Source organism: Nelumbo nucifera, chromosome 5, assembly GCF_055504915.1.
Source record: "Nelumbo nucifera cultivar China Antique chromosome 5, China Antique-T2T, whole genome shotgun sequence".
Taxonomy (NCBI): Eukaryota; Viridiplantae; Streptophyta; class Magnoliopsida; order Proteales; family Nelumbonaceae; genus Nelumbo; species Nelumbo nucifera.
Window position 1 is genome coordinate 84,459,998 of NC_142653.1, and position 14,698 is coordinate 84,474,695.

A 14,698-nucleotide genomic window follows, 5' to 3' on the forward strand; every position below is an offset into this window, starting at 1 on the left:
CCCCCTACTGTCAGACATGTGGTTCATTTACATTCAGACACGTGTCATTCCAAAAACTTAAACAAAATAGACACGTGTCAAATTCTGCTTAGTGTTAGTTCAAGAAAAGAGCCCGCTAACATGAAGAGTGGAGCCTACCACCATGTAGAGTTGTGAGAAATGGGACACTTCCACTTTCAAACCTTTCCTAAAGAAAGGGAAATTGTGTTATTATTTAATGTTAACTACTAAACTAATTAATTAATTCTAGCTATTGATTATTAATAATAATTACTATTAACTACTTCTAATTAATTAATTACAACTATTAATTACAAATAATAATTAGTGTTAATTACTAATTAATTATTGTTAATTATTTATAATTAATTAATTCCATCTATTAATTACTAATAATAATTAACTACTGAAAATTATTTCTTATAATAATTACAGATAATACTTAATTACTAATAGTTTATTACTCATAGTATTGCTCATTATTAATTCGAAATGATGATTAATAAATGATAATTAATAAATATTTTCATAATGGAAATTAATAATTTGGAAATAATCATTTTATTTTTACATTAACTCATATTAATTATTTTGAAAATAAATATTTAATGCTAATTATTTATATTATAATTATTAACAGAAATTATAATTCATACATTTATACGAAATAATTAATTATATTATTATAAGTAATTATAATTAATAATATTATATTAGTTAATATAATTATATTATTATTATTATTATCAATAATTATAATTAATTATTACTAATACTAATGATGATAAATATTACTTCAGAATGTTAATTAATTAATGATAATTAATAAGTATTTTAATAATGTTAATTATTAATTGGGATATAATCATTTTATATTTAATCTTAATTTATATTAATTATTTTATAAATATATAATTAGTGTTTCTTATTTGCATTATTATTATTATTACAAGTAATTATAATTAATTCTATTATTATTATTCAATAAATACTTCATTTAGTGAAAGTTAAATTATAAAACTTTCTATTATTCAATATTGTTAAAATTAAAGAGTTATAAAAGAAAATATTATTTTATGAATTAACTAAAAATCGTACTTATAACAAATTAATTACTTAATAAAATAAAAATAAAAATAAAAATAAAAAATAAAAATAAAATAATAATAGTAGCAGTAATAATAGTAATACTTTAATATTACTGATTTCAAAATCAATACACACATAATAAGAATATATTATTATTTAATAATAATGATATACATATTATTATTACTGAATTCATAATTATTAATCTATTAATAATACTGATAATTATTAAAAAAATGTTAAAAGCAAAATTAATTACTTAAAATTATTTGTTGAAATTACCCATTTTAATTCGGATATATATTTAATTAATAATTTTAATTTCTTAAAATTATTATTTACTAAATAATTTTCAATACTCTTTGATTAACGACCTTATTTTTGATTAATTGGTTTTTTATGTTCAATAATTTTTCATTTGTAATGCTAACCAATTTATCTTTCTCTTATTCAGTTTTTCAAAAGATAGAAAAATAAATTAATGATATTTACCTATTTTTATCAAATTATGTATTTATCAAGTTGTTGTCATTGATGATGACGATGATGATGAATCAACTTTTTGAAAGAGAGGAGTACTAATAATAATTAATGACTCCTAATTAATTAATTTCAGCTATTAATTACTAATAATAATAACTCACTGATCATAATTTCTTATAATAATACTGCTAATACTTAATTACTGGTATTAAATAATTACTGATAATATTTCTCATTATTAATTCGGAATGATAATTAATAACGATTTTCATAATGGTAATTAATAATTCTAAAATAATCATTTTATATTTATATTAACTCATATCAATTATTTTGAAAGTAAATATTTAATGTTAATTATTTATATTATAATTATTATTAGACATTATAATTCATACATTTATATAAAATAGTTAATTATATTATTATTATCAGTAATTATAATTAATACTTATATTAATTAATATAATTATTTATTTATATTATTATTATAAATAATTACAATTAATTATTACTAATAAGAATGATTTCTGATAAAATTTAAATATTTAAATAAGTACTTACTAATAATTATTTCCTTAATTATAACAATAATAATTATTACTTCGGAATGTTAATTAATTAATGATAATTAATAAGTATTATAACATTGTTAATTATTAATCAGGATAAAACCATTTTATATTTATATTAATTGATATTAATTATTTTATAAATATATAATTAGTGTTACTCATTTACATTATTATTATTATAATTAATTATAATCAATACTGTTATTATTCTCTAATAAATATTTCATTTGGTTAAAGTTAAATTATAAACTTTCAATTATCCATTATTGTTAAACTAAAAGAAACATAAAAACAATTATTTCAGGAATTAACAAAAAATTGTAATTATAACAAATTAATTATTTCATAATAATAATAATAATAATAATAATAATAATAATAATAATTTAATGTTACTGATTTCAAAATCAATACACACATAATAAGAATATGCTATTAGTAAATAATAGTAATAATAATATACTTATTATTATTACTGATTTTATAGTTATTAATATATTATTAATCTATATTATTCAATAAAGACATGGAATAAAAAATTATTCAAATTGCTACTAAATGAATGAGCTAAAAATCTATGAGTATTCTAATTGACTTGAATTTGAAACATTTACATGCCCAAAATTATAATTTCAACCTACATTTCCTATTTCTATCTCCCAATTCCCATAATTTGAACATACCATTATGTTATGTACATGTTTCCCTACCTTTTTCCTAAAGATAAATTATATCTAATCTACGTGCACTGTGGGGAGCTTAGACTTAAAATCCGTAACCATAATCGACCAAAAGAAGTGTTGCCACCTAACTTGAAGGTGACTTCCATACTTAGGATGGTCCCATTATTCTCCTTTCTTTTCATGTTTCCTTTGTTGGATGGGCTTCGGAGTCTTGATTAAATTATTAGTTGATTGTAACCATACATGATATATTTTTCATCTCTTACTTTAGAGGATTGATGCATCTGCAAATGTTGTTTGGCACGGATTGTTTTTCTTAGCAGCCCTTTAAATGATTTTCTTCCTTCTTTGCCTCTTTGAATGGATATCATTTAAATGCTTTGTATCCATTCATATGTCCCTAAATGTTAAGCAGTATTGGTGATATTTTTGTAAACATCCATATAATTTTATTATTTTATAAATAGATTAATGATTTCAAGGTTATTGATACTTTTTTGGGGGTGGGTTGCTCAACATGACATTGATTTTTTATTGTTAAATAGTAAATTTCAAATTAAATAATACTATAGTTGCCCCTTACTTAGTATGCGGTCATTGTCTAGATAAAACACAGTAACTCTCTTAAATCAAATAAAGAGCTAGACTACCCTAAATGTTTATTATAAATAATTAAAAATGAAATAATTCAAATTAAATCAAATAATTACTTGCTGAAAATTACTGAATTAAGTACTTAATTAAGTAAATAATAAAAAATGAAATAACAATAATTAGTTATCATTAATGTTTATTCAAAGCATGCCCCATAATAATTACCAAATATAGTAATTAAACCTCAAATAAGAATCAATATTTATTAACAATCATTAAAATTGTTAAGCCAAATCATTAATGTTTGTTCTTAAGTGCAAAATATGAATTAACAAATCTATTATATAATAATTATACTCGGTTGGAAAAAAATATTTTAAGTAAATATTTAAATAATTGCAAATTTAGTTAATATTATTACTATATAGCAAAAAAAAATAAATTATTAGTAATAAGAAGAATGGTTAAATTAAAGTAATAAATGGTTCAAGTTGAATTTAATGACCCATATAATTTTACGGGTTTGACATATAAGGGTCAATTTATGTGGACTCGTAGACTATATGAGTGTCTTAAAAAATGACAGTTTATAAACAGTAATAATAAATAGTAATAAAACTCATTAATATATATATATATATATATATATATATATATATATAAAATTAACTTCTCCGTACTTAGTACAGGATTATTCACTAGTTTAAATTAAAGCCAATTTGAACAGATTGGAAGGTTCAAATATTGAATTGGACTGGTCCAAAATAATTCATGAGATTGAATTTGGACCTGATCCATCTATAATAAATTCATATCGGACTGCACCAAATCCAATCCAATTGACACCCCCAGACGTGAATAATTGAACATGCCCTTCTATACTATTGAAAGAGATGGAGATGACCTTGACCGGAGCGAAATCATTGAATGCAAATTGACCGGGATCAGAGTAAACTTTTTCCGTTGATAAGACTTGGACCATGATACCGGAAAAACTTTTAGCCAATCAACCTGTATCACAAAAGAAAAGTGGTAACCAATCAGTTGCTGGTATACGAGTAATTATGAATATTTAGTGGGGGTGGGGGGTCGGAATTCAGAAAATTCTAAACAGCGCAGTATAACTCTGAGTCTCTGGTTTTGTTTTTAGTTGAGGTCAGCAGCAGAGTTTTACGATTGAGAATATAGACATTTTGCTTTTACAATAGTACATACAAAGATAGACATTGTAATGGTAGAGGAAGAGGGTCTTCTGCAAATTGAAAATTAAGACATCCACACCCTCGCCGAGTCTTTTCACTTAGTGCAGCAGTGCTAAAACCGGCCAAACCTTTGATCAGCAGTTTGTTGATCAAATCAACGGTTTTGAGGAAAAGAATAGTTGTCAGGTAAAACGAAACCGGTCTGTGACCGATTTCCGATTTTGAAAACCATATTAAAAAGGGTAAGTTAAATATTTAAAGAAAAAATGTGTACTGCACTGTCTCATTTTCCGTCCATTTTTATATGGAACTAATTAGACATTGAATTGTTATAAAACTAAGCGGTGTACCTTTAGCTTTACTTTTTACATTTACAACTTAATTACTCATGCTATTTGTTTGCTTCACCAAAAGAAAACATGGAAATTACCCCCCCTTTTTTTTTCTATTTATTATCTTTGAGATTACCCCATTAATTAATTGTTAATTAAGATTGAACTTTGAACGTTAGAAAATTCCAAATTCCAAATTCCAACTTCCAACTTCCAATGATGTCTTTTATATAATTGCTTTCAAAAAAGGCATTCTTCTAGAATTCATATATTCTTCCAATTCCAAGTCTTCCTTGCCCAGGTCAACCCGACAAACTATACCGCCATATAAGAAATAAAGAAACCCAGGTTCCAGTATCTTTGATCTTCTTCTAATTCTAATGTATACCACTCGTCTGTAAAACTAATGTATGGTGCTACTTCTACAGGTTGCCACTAGCTAAATCAAAACAAACCGATCGATCCACCTCACAACGAAGTTCGTCGTGGACATGGAGCGAAAAACAATTCAGGCCGAAAGGCCAAAACTGAGTCACCCCTCGTTGTCCTTCAGTCTTCGGTGCCCGAGCCTCAACAGCCTTCGCCTCCGACGCATATTCGATATATTCGACGAGAACAGCGACGGCACAATCACTGTCCATGAGCTCTGCCAAGCTCTCGACCTTCTCGGCCTGGAGACTAACCCCTCTGAGCTAGACTCCATCGTGCATGGCTTCATAAAGCCAGGCAATATAGGGCTGGAATACGACGACTTCGAAGCGTTGCACCAGTCGTTGGGGCCCTTGGGGGAAACGTATCACCGGGTTGACCAACCAGAGGACCAAAGGGCGTGTGTCGCGGATCCGTTGTCCCAGGAGGAGTCGGACTTGACAGAGGCATTTAAGGTGTTTGACGAGGACGGAGATGGGTTTATATCGGCGAGGGAGTTGCAGGTGGTGCTGGGGAAGTTGGGATTGCCGGAGGGGAGGGAGATCAGTAGAGTTGAGCAGATGATCTCTTCTGTTGATCGAAATCATGATGGACGTGTTGACTTTTATGAGTTCAAGGCTATGATGCAAAATGTCTTGCTCCGCAGCTCTTGATTTCTTCCTTCAATTACCCCCTTTTTTTTCAGAAATCTCTCTCTCTCTCTCTAACTGTTGTATTTCAAATTTTTTTTTTATTTGAGAGTTGAGAAAAAGCGCCTTGTCATAGTTCTGTTGCATCTATATATCCTTACACTCCGAGTAATTTTGTTTGTAGTTTAAATTCTATTTTAACAAGTAAACGCATGGTTTTTAAAACCGAACCGGTCAGGGGTCCGGTTACCGGTTCTAACGGTCCAACTGTTCGACCCAAACGGCCGGTCCGTTCTGACAAATTTTTTTTTTTTGAAAAACAGTGAAAACCGTTTGAACAGTTTGAATGGTTAACAGGCCGATTCAGTAGTTTGCTGACCAAAATCAACGATTTAAAAAAAAAAAGTGGTTTTTGGGAAAAATAAAACCAGTCAGATGACCAGTTCCCGGTTTTTCCGATTCGGTCCGGTTTTGAAAACCATGAATAAACGCTTCCACAGTCCGTACGTAGTCCATACCTAATACCAACGGGATGCTTCTTTCTGTTGAAGTTGAGTAAGTCATTACCTCCGATTTCTATTGATCAGGTCTTTCTTTCTTTCTTTTTTTGGTTGGTACTAAGGAACCTTCCATTCAGGTCAATGAATCTGATCAATGAACCATTCATTGTGCGTTTTATTTATTCCAAATTGTGGGTCCAGAAGCCCGGTCTGGTCACGGCACATACCAGCCCATGATCACCCCCGGACCTCAGTCTACCCACCGAAGTGCTGCGAAAGTGTCGCTCTCTCTCTTTCCGGATTGTGGGATTTAACACATGGTCAATCCAATGGGTTCTCCGATCGTATTCACACCACCTCCTGTCCACGATAATTAGGGGTGGATTCGAGTCGAGTCGAATCGAATAGTACGAGGTTCTAGCTCAATTCGAGTTAGAATATTGAGTTTGAGCTCAGTTCAAGTTAAAAGCTCGAGTTTGATTTGAGAAAAAAGGTTTTATAAAAATAAAAAATTATACATATAAAATATTTTTATATGAAATTTAAAAAATTAAGAATTATAATAATTTTATTGTATATATTATTTTCTATAATTTTATTATATATATATATATATATATATATATATATATATATATACACATGTATATTGGTTCGCTTATTAACCGAGCCTATAAATTAGGGTCGAGCTCAGCTCGAAGTTCGGTTGAAATCGAGCCGAACCGAACTCAAATAGCTCGTGGCTAGCCCTAACAAGAACCCTATGAATGTATAGTGGTAGTGTTTTGTGGGTAAGACTGTAGGAGATCTAAATTAACACACTTCACACCGATCTCATAAGCACATGCCACCATGCATTGGGAACATCTCCTATACTTATTATTTGTGGGAGATGTTCCCAATGCATGGTGGAATGTGCCTACAAATCGGTATGAGGTGCACTCTGGGAGTAGGGGTGGATTTCAAGGTTCAAAAAATTGACACGTATTGTCAGTTAGCTCTTTTTGGGCTTAGTTGTTCCTCAGTTAGCTCTAATATGATGGTTCATTAACAGGGTGTGCGGAGTTCGATAGCCGCCCTCTAGCCTTAGGAGGTAGGGGCGTCCTTCCCGCTTCAGGGTCGGGCCGTCATCGGCCGAGTCAACTAGTCGACATGGTCGTCTATGCATGTGCAGCTGAATCAATACACGACTATGTGTAGTGGGCTTTGGCTGTTATGGGCCGGTCGAGGCAGTGCACGAGCGGTTCAGCCATTAGAATTCGGCTGGGCGATGCGTGTTGCGTGGCGTGTGCTGTGCAGTGTGAGAATAGTGTGTGTCATGCAGTGTGTGCTGAACAACTGATTGTAGAAAATGGTCTTTATTGATGTAGATTATTAATAATTATATCCTCAAGTTCCTGGTATTCCAACTCCTCCGTATGGGCTTTCCATTGAGGTCTTCTAGTTTGTAGGTACCAAGTCCGAGGACTTTGGTCACTTTGTATGGTCATTTCCAGTTCGATCCGAGCTTTCCTTCTCCTGGTGTGGGTACTATGACTTTGCAAAGAACGAGGTCGCCTACCTTGAACTCTCTTCTTTAGACTTTAGAGTCACAGTACTTGCCCATTCGGTACTGCTGTGCTGCCATCCTGAGGTATGCTCGACCACGTGCTTCCACCACCAGGTCGAGCTCTGCGCGGAGGTCTTTGTTGTTTTGCTATTCATCATAGAGCTTGGTCTGTAGAGTTGGCGAGCCTCTCTCTACGGGGATTATGGCTTTGGCCCCGTATGCTAGGTTGAATGGCGTTTCTCTGGTAGTTGTCCGCGATGTGGTCTTGTACACCGAGAGAATGCTCGGTAGCTCCTCGATCCACCTTCCCTTGTCCTAGTCAAGTCTGGTCTTCAGGCCGTGCAGTAGGGTTCAGTTGGTCACTTCGATCTATCAATTACACTGAGGTCGGTGAACGACTGTGGTCCAATGGTCGATCTTCAAGTCGGCACAGAAGGCTTCAAACTTACGATCAGTGAACTGTGCACCATTGTTGGTGATGAGAACTCGTGGAATGCCGAACCGACAAACGATACCTTGCCAAAAGAAATTCTGGGCATTCTGCATGGTAATGCATGCCAGGGCTTCAACTTCCACCCACTTGGTGAAATAGTCCACTATAACTAGGAGGAACTTCTCTAGCCTGACTGCGGTAAGGAAAGGTCCAAGGATAGTCATTCCCCATTGTGCGAAGGGCCACGGGCTTGTAATCATCTTCAAGGGGACCGCTGGCTAATGATGTAGGTTGGAGTGCCTCTGACAGCGGTTGCACTTTCTGACGAGCTAGGTTGCATCCTGCTTCATGGTCAGCCAGAAGTTGCCTTGTTAGCCAAGGTTCTGACGTCAGGGTGATCTCTGCAGATACCTTTGTTTATCTCCTTGAGGACATAGTTGGCCTCAGAGGGGAGGGGGGGGGGGGGGAGACACATCAGGTAAGGGACAGTGTGTGATCGGTGGTAGAGTTGTCCCTGAATGAGGCAATATCGGGTTAACCTGTATACGATTTTCTGGGCTTCAGCTTGGTCTTCTGGTAGTTTGTCGTCCCGAAGGTACTGTACTATAGGATTCATCTAGGATGGGCCTTGCTGAACAAGGAGGATGAGGAAGGCGGTTGGCACGATGCTAGGCTTGGCCAAAGTATCCATCCAAATTGTTGGGTCGAGGTTAGTCTACGACGAGCCAGCGAGCTTTGAGAGTGCATCAACTCGTATGGCCTCGACTCGAGGGGTCTGTTGGATGGTGAAGTGTTCGAGTCATTAGATGAGCTCTTGCACCCTTTGTAGGTAGCTCGCCAGGTAGTCGTTGGATGAGCTCTTGTAGGTCCAGGGTAACTGCATGTCAAGGATGGCCTTGATTTTTCCATATTGGCTTTGATTCCCCTCTACGTGACCATGAACCCCATGAATTTTCTAGTGCCGATCTCGAAAGCGCATTTCATCGGGTTCAGCTTCATTTGATACTTCTTGAGAGTTTGAAGACTTCCTTGAGATTGGCTTGGTGGTGCTCGACCTTCTTGCTCTTCACCAGCATGTCATCCACGCACGCTTCTACGTTGTGGCCGAGCTGGTCCTTGAAGACATGGTTCACCAGCCGTTGATATGTAGCACTAGCGTTCTTGAGACCGAAGCTATTGTTGAGATTCGCATTGCGGGGGGCTAAGGTGAGAGCAGGATCCTCAAGATGGGGATCGGCCTGTAGAGCGGTCGGACGCATTTCTTGGCATCTCTCTTGATTGCGCGAAAAGAAGGTTTGAAATGGCTTTTTGTGCGATTCCCATAGATGGCATCAATCTGATGCTACTTAATTCGAGGTATTCTGAACCGAGGTTGCAATCAGATAATCCTGCCTACTGGACAAAGCTAAGGTGGAAAGATGAAGTCGCGCAACAAGATCTGAAACCAAGAACAGAGTTAGAGGCCCGAGGAGTTATTCCTCGGGTAGGCACTCTGACACTCAAGTCAGTGAGAAGAATGGGTGGTCGGCCGAGCAGTTGAGAGAGCAATGCTGGTCCGAGCAGAGTAACAGTATGGGTGCTAGAAAGTCAAAAGTCCCTTACCTTGAGTGGAGATTGCCTACTTATAGCCAAAGATCCGTGTCTGATTCGGATGAGGCTTCTGGGGTTGTAGGGGTGAGGTTGTCCGTTGAGGTCTTTGGGATAAGACCTAATCCCCGACGGAGCTATCCTCCTTATCCATATGACGCTCTCCTATCTTGGTTGCGCTTATCTGCTGACATGGTACCGACATGGCCAAAGTGATAAGGCGGCCGCAAAGGTGACACGTGGCACCCGGGGCCAATTCAACCATAACCCAAACAATAACCCATAACATTTACATATTACAAATAGACCCCACTTCTTCCTTAAATTTTGTTTGGTAATTTTCTTAAACTACCCTTATGGTTTAGCTAATTGACTAAATGTACCCTTACTGTTTGAAAATTGACTAATGCTTCTCCTACTGTTTCTGATGATTGGCTAACTTTACCCTTACCGTTAAGGTCTGTTAATATTCCATCAAAACTCATTCGCATGTGATATATATTTTTTTAAACCCAATTTTACCCTCCACCTCCCACCCCTCTTTCTCTCTCCCCCCTTCTTTTTTCCTCAAAACGCATCGGACTTCTTGGGTGGAACTACGATAGATCCCCTCCGCCCCAAACTCGTGGTGCCATTGTTCTTTTCATCGACCTTCTTTAGGATGGGGTCGGTCTCAAGCAGCTGGTCTTCCTTTTTTAGATCCCCGAGGATCCAATCCAGAAGCCCTTTCTCCTCTCCGCTTCCCCTAGATCTCTTCGCCCTATGGATTGAGCCATGAATAACTATGCACCATTCACGATTTGCACAAATATGGTTGGGAGTTTCCAGTGCTCTTGTCCAACGGATTCAGAGGGGGATGGAAGAAAAACTGGACATAGGTGCATCCCTCTCTTCACTGACAAAACTTCAGGTGATTCAAGCATTCATAGGTAATATATAGGTTAAATTTCTTAAAGAGGAGGACGATGGAAGGTTATGGGTTTGAGATGTTAGTGTTTTGATGAATCAGCATTTCTTTCCCCGTTTCCCTGTTTTATTTTGAAAATTTAAAGAAGAGTAAAGGGTAAAATAGTCTTTTTGTCTTTCTGTTAATGGACGCTAATGGTAAGGGAAGTATTAGTCAATTGTTAGAAACAATAAGGGTATCGTTACTCAATTTTCAAACAGTTAGGTACACTTAGTCAATTATCTAAACCATAAAAGTAGTTTAAGAAAGGGAAAATTCTTGATAGGTTTCTTGTACTTTAGGCCTAGTGTCAATTTAGTACCCAAACTTTAAAACGCAAGAGTCTAGTACCCAAACTTTCGAAATGCGACAATCTAATACCTACCGTTATTGGACCGTCAGTTATGTATATCACGTGACCTCATGTGCAATTTAAGATGTTTTGTAAATGCCAAAATTACCCTTACACATTGTTCATGATCTTCTTTTTGGTCTCCCAACCCCTTACCGATCTCCCCAATTCTTCATCTTCTTCACCATTTGAGCAAGATTGAACGTAACAGTCTCTTAACGAGAGCTGGTTCAACGACGGTCTCATTACCAACTCCAACCACCATCCAAATACTTGAAATACGCTAAAGGAAGGGGTGGATTATGATGGTGCGCAATCCGGCGGGTCCTAGCTGTCAAAGATGTTGCCTCGGGCTGGAGCAGAAGGTGCCTGAAACGAAGGGGAAAGAGAGTAATCTCCGGGGAAGAACCCGGTGAGTATGCTCCGAAGCTCAAGTTAGTATCTCCTCAAAGGCAAGATGAAACCAGATGGCGCAAAGTTCACATACCTTGTTCATGGGGGGTAGAGAGCCTTTTATAACCATTTCGTGCACTCACTCCTAAGCTTCTGTCAGGTCGGGTATGATTACCTCTGCGCTTCTACCAGTTCGGGTGTCATCACCTCTGCTGGGGCAGAACCGCCACTGCTCTCTTTGTCGGAGCCGTCTCTGTAACTGGAGATGGCGATGGCAGGTGGCCGTTGAAGTGCGGCTGTCAAGCGTCAGATCCCAAGTCAGTCAGGTGCGCTGCCCCTGGATACGGACTCCTTCGGTGTCAGGTACGATGCGGTTGTTCAGTTCGGCGTCCTAGAGGCGAAGTGCTGGAGTGGTGTACGAGGTGAAGTCTTGAGTTCGGATAGAGGTTGTGGCCTAAACTGCCATGGGGCAGGCCAGTTCGGGTTGTTGCCCTTTGTGTTGGTAAGGCTCGGGGTCTAAGGGAGAGCTCGGGTTCCTTACGGGGAGTTCAGGCTCCTTGTAGGGAGTTCGGACCCTTGGTTCCTCCCTTCGGAACTCGCGCTTTGGGCGTGCTGTTGTGCCGAGCTATTGCCTTTGCCACGTGTTGAGTGATTATGAGGTCGGGCCAAATCTTCTTTCATCAATTGCCCCCCACTCCTCGCGCAAAGGGACTTGCCCTGGCGCGAGGAGTTCGCGAGGTGGCGGGTGGATTTGTCCCGTACTTCGAATTGGTTGACTGATAGCGTGAAGTGCGCGTTCGTCAGGATTCTTCCGGATTTCTCGAATGCCAAAAAGTCGGAAAAATGCGTCAATCCGTCCATAAATGCTGACAAACGTGACAGCACGCACTTATTTCAAAATTCAAAAAACGCACCGCTGGGAGACATGACAACAAGCATCTTTTTAAATTTGAAAAAACGCGCCGCTGCCGAACTACCTTCTTTCTAGAGCGTTTTCTTCTAAGTGCAATTTTGAATCGGGCCTATAATCAGGAGCTTCGTCGGTGAAGACAATGTTTCATATGTGGGTAACCTCTGAGTGAAGAATGGAGACTTGGGTCGCTGTTGTCATCACTCTTCTCGACTGACGCATGAAACAGAGGATCGATGAGTTGGGGAGCCGAAATGTTGAAAGAAGTTAGCCTTAATGTTGGGGAACAATAAGACTTCAGCAAAATGGTGAGGTTTCTTCGAAAATCTGAAAGGGAACGAATGAGTATTGTCGTTTTGGAGGCTCTTCCATGACCGTGGAACAGAGGCGAAGGAATGGATGTTTGCCAACAGAGAGCTTAGTTCCCAAGATGACCTCTTGGATGTTTGCCAAGCACAGTCTGAGACGTTGAAACGGCACCATGGAGACAAGATTGAGGTCCCACTTCTTGCGCAGCGACGACGATGACATGTTGTGCGCAGTCCTCCCGTGCCGAATCTCCTTGCTCGACCCCTTGTGATTGCCGTCATTGCCGTGACCGTTCTCCATTAATGTCCGATGCTCCTCTGAGGCCATGATGTTTGTTGTAAGCTCTACAACCAATTCGAATACAACTAAGAAGAAGAATGTAGCAGATTAGAGATCTTTGGTGAGGAAGGGAGTGATGCTACTGTTAATATAAAGAACTGTGTAAGCCATTGATATCTGAATTAAGATTTGAGAGCTCGAGAAGGATTTTTTTTTTTTATTTTCTGTGATGAGAGTTCTCCTATGGCACTTTCTAGGAAGCTTCTTGCATGGATACTTAGAGCCAAGTGGCCACCAAATGGCTGGCTCTCCTTGAGATGTTGAAGCTATACAACCCAACCCAGGAAGAGGAATATATACAAACAAAAAGTACGTACTTTAACGTAGAAACAAAAAGTACATCAGTTGTGAGATATTAAGATAGTCCCTTGGTCAGTTCTCTAGATGTGATCGGAAGGAATTGTACAATCACAGATCTTCCATTCAAATTATCAAAAACCGAGGGTGTTTTTGTTGGACCACTTCTATTATTTGAAGTACACAATTGGTTGGGAAGAAATATAAAACAAGCATTTTTTCGGAGTTAAAATAAGGGCAAATCTCTTAAACTAGTATTGACAAGCAGTACCTCTACTGTCTAGTTATTGTCTTGTGATGTATAAATTTTTTTAAAATCTAATTTTGCCCTTCGTTCCTCTCCCTTCAAATTCACCATCCCTCTCCCTAACAGCAGCAGCTATAGTGAATCACTCTGCAACCGGTCCTCCAACTCTCAGCCGCCATCGCCACTACTATCGTCGTCTGTATTCGACCATTTTCTCCGGCGTCGCCAAATTTTTTGACACCAAGTCCTGTCCTTTCTAGAGGAGGTGGAGGTAGTGGTGGCAGCGGGGGTTACGGAGACGTTCCCTTTGTAAAGGAGACGTTCCCTTCGTTCTCTCTCTCTCCCCCCATTCCCTCCTGTATCTGAATAAACCTCATCCTGCACTCATCTATCCGGTCTGGTGGGGACACGTCCGGATGATACTTCTGGCCAACTGCTTGTAAGATTGCTTGATTTTCGGAAAACGTCCCACTTTCCGATATCCCCGATAACTCATAGAAACTCATCCCTGAATTCTCAGTCACGAATCCATCGTTAATGGCGACTTTTGTTCTAAAAGACCCACCACGATTTTCGATGAAAAAATTTGTTCCGGCCTTCTGGGTTTTGAAGAAAACACAACTACAAGCTTCACCCATCCATCCTCTGCAACTCGCCGGTAATGAAACAGGGGCGAGAGGGAATGGGGGGGAGAGAGAGAACAAAGGGGAGGAGGAGAGAAAGAGAGGGAGGGAGCCCACGCCGGTGGCTGTCGTCGCCTGCGACGGCTGTGCCCAGAGGGAGAGAGAACGAAGCACTCTCCCTTCGTTCTTTCTCCCTC

At 37.6% G+C, this 14,698-nt stretch overlaps 1 pseudogene; it reads left to right on the forward strand.

Moving 5' to 3' along the window:
* The first annotated feature begins 5,307 nt into the window (after positions 1–5,307).
* LOC104612955 (calcium-binding allergen Bet v 3 pseudogene) lies at positions 5,308–6,194 on the forward strand (annotated as a pseudogene).
* Positions 6,195–14,698: the final 8,504 nt, after the last annotated feature.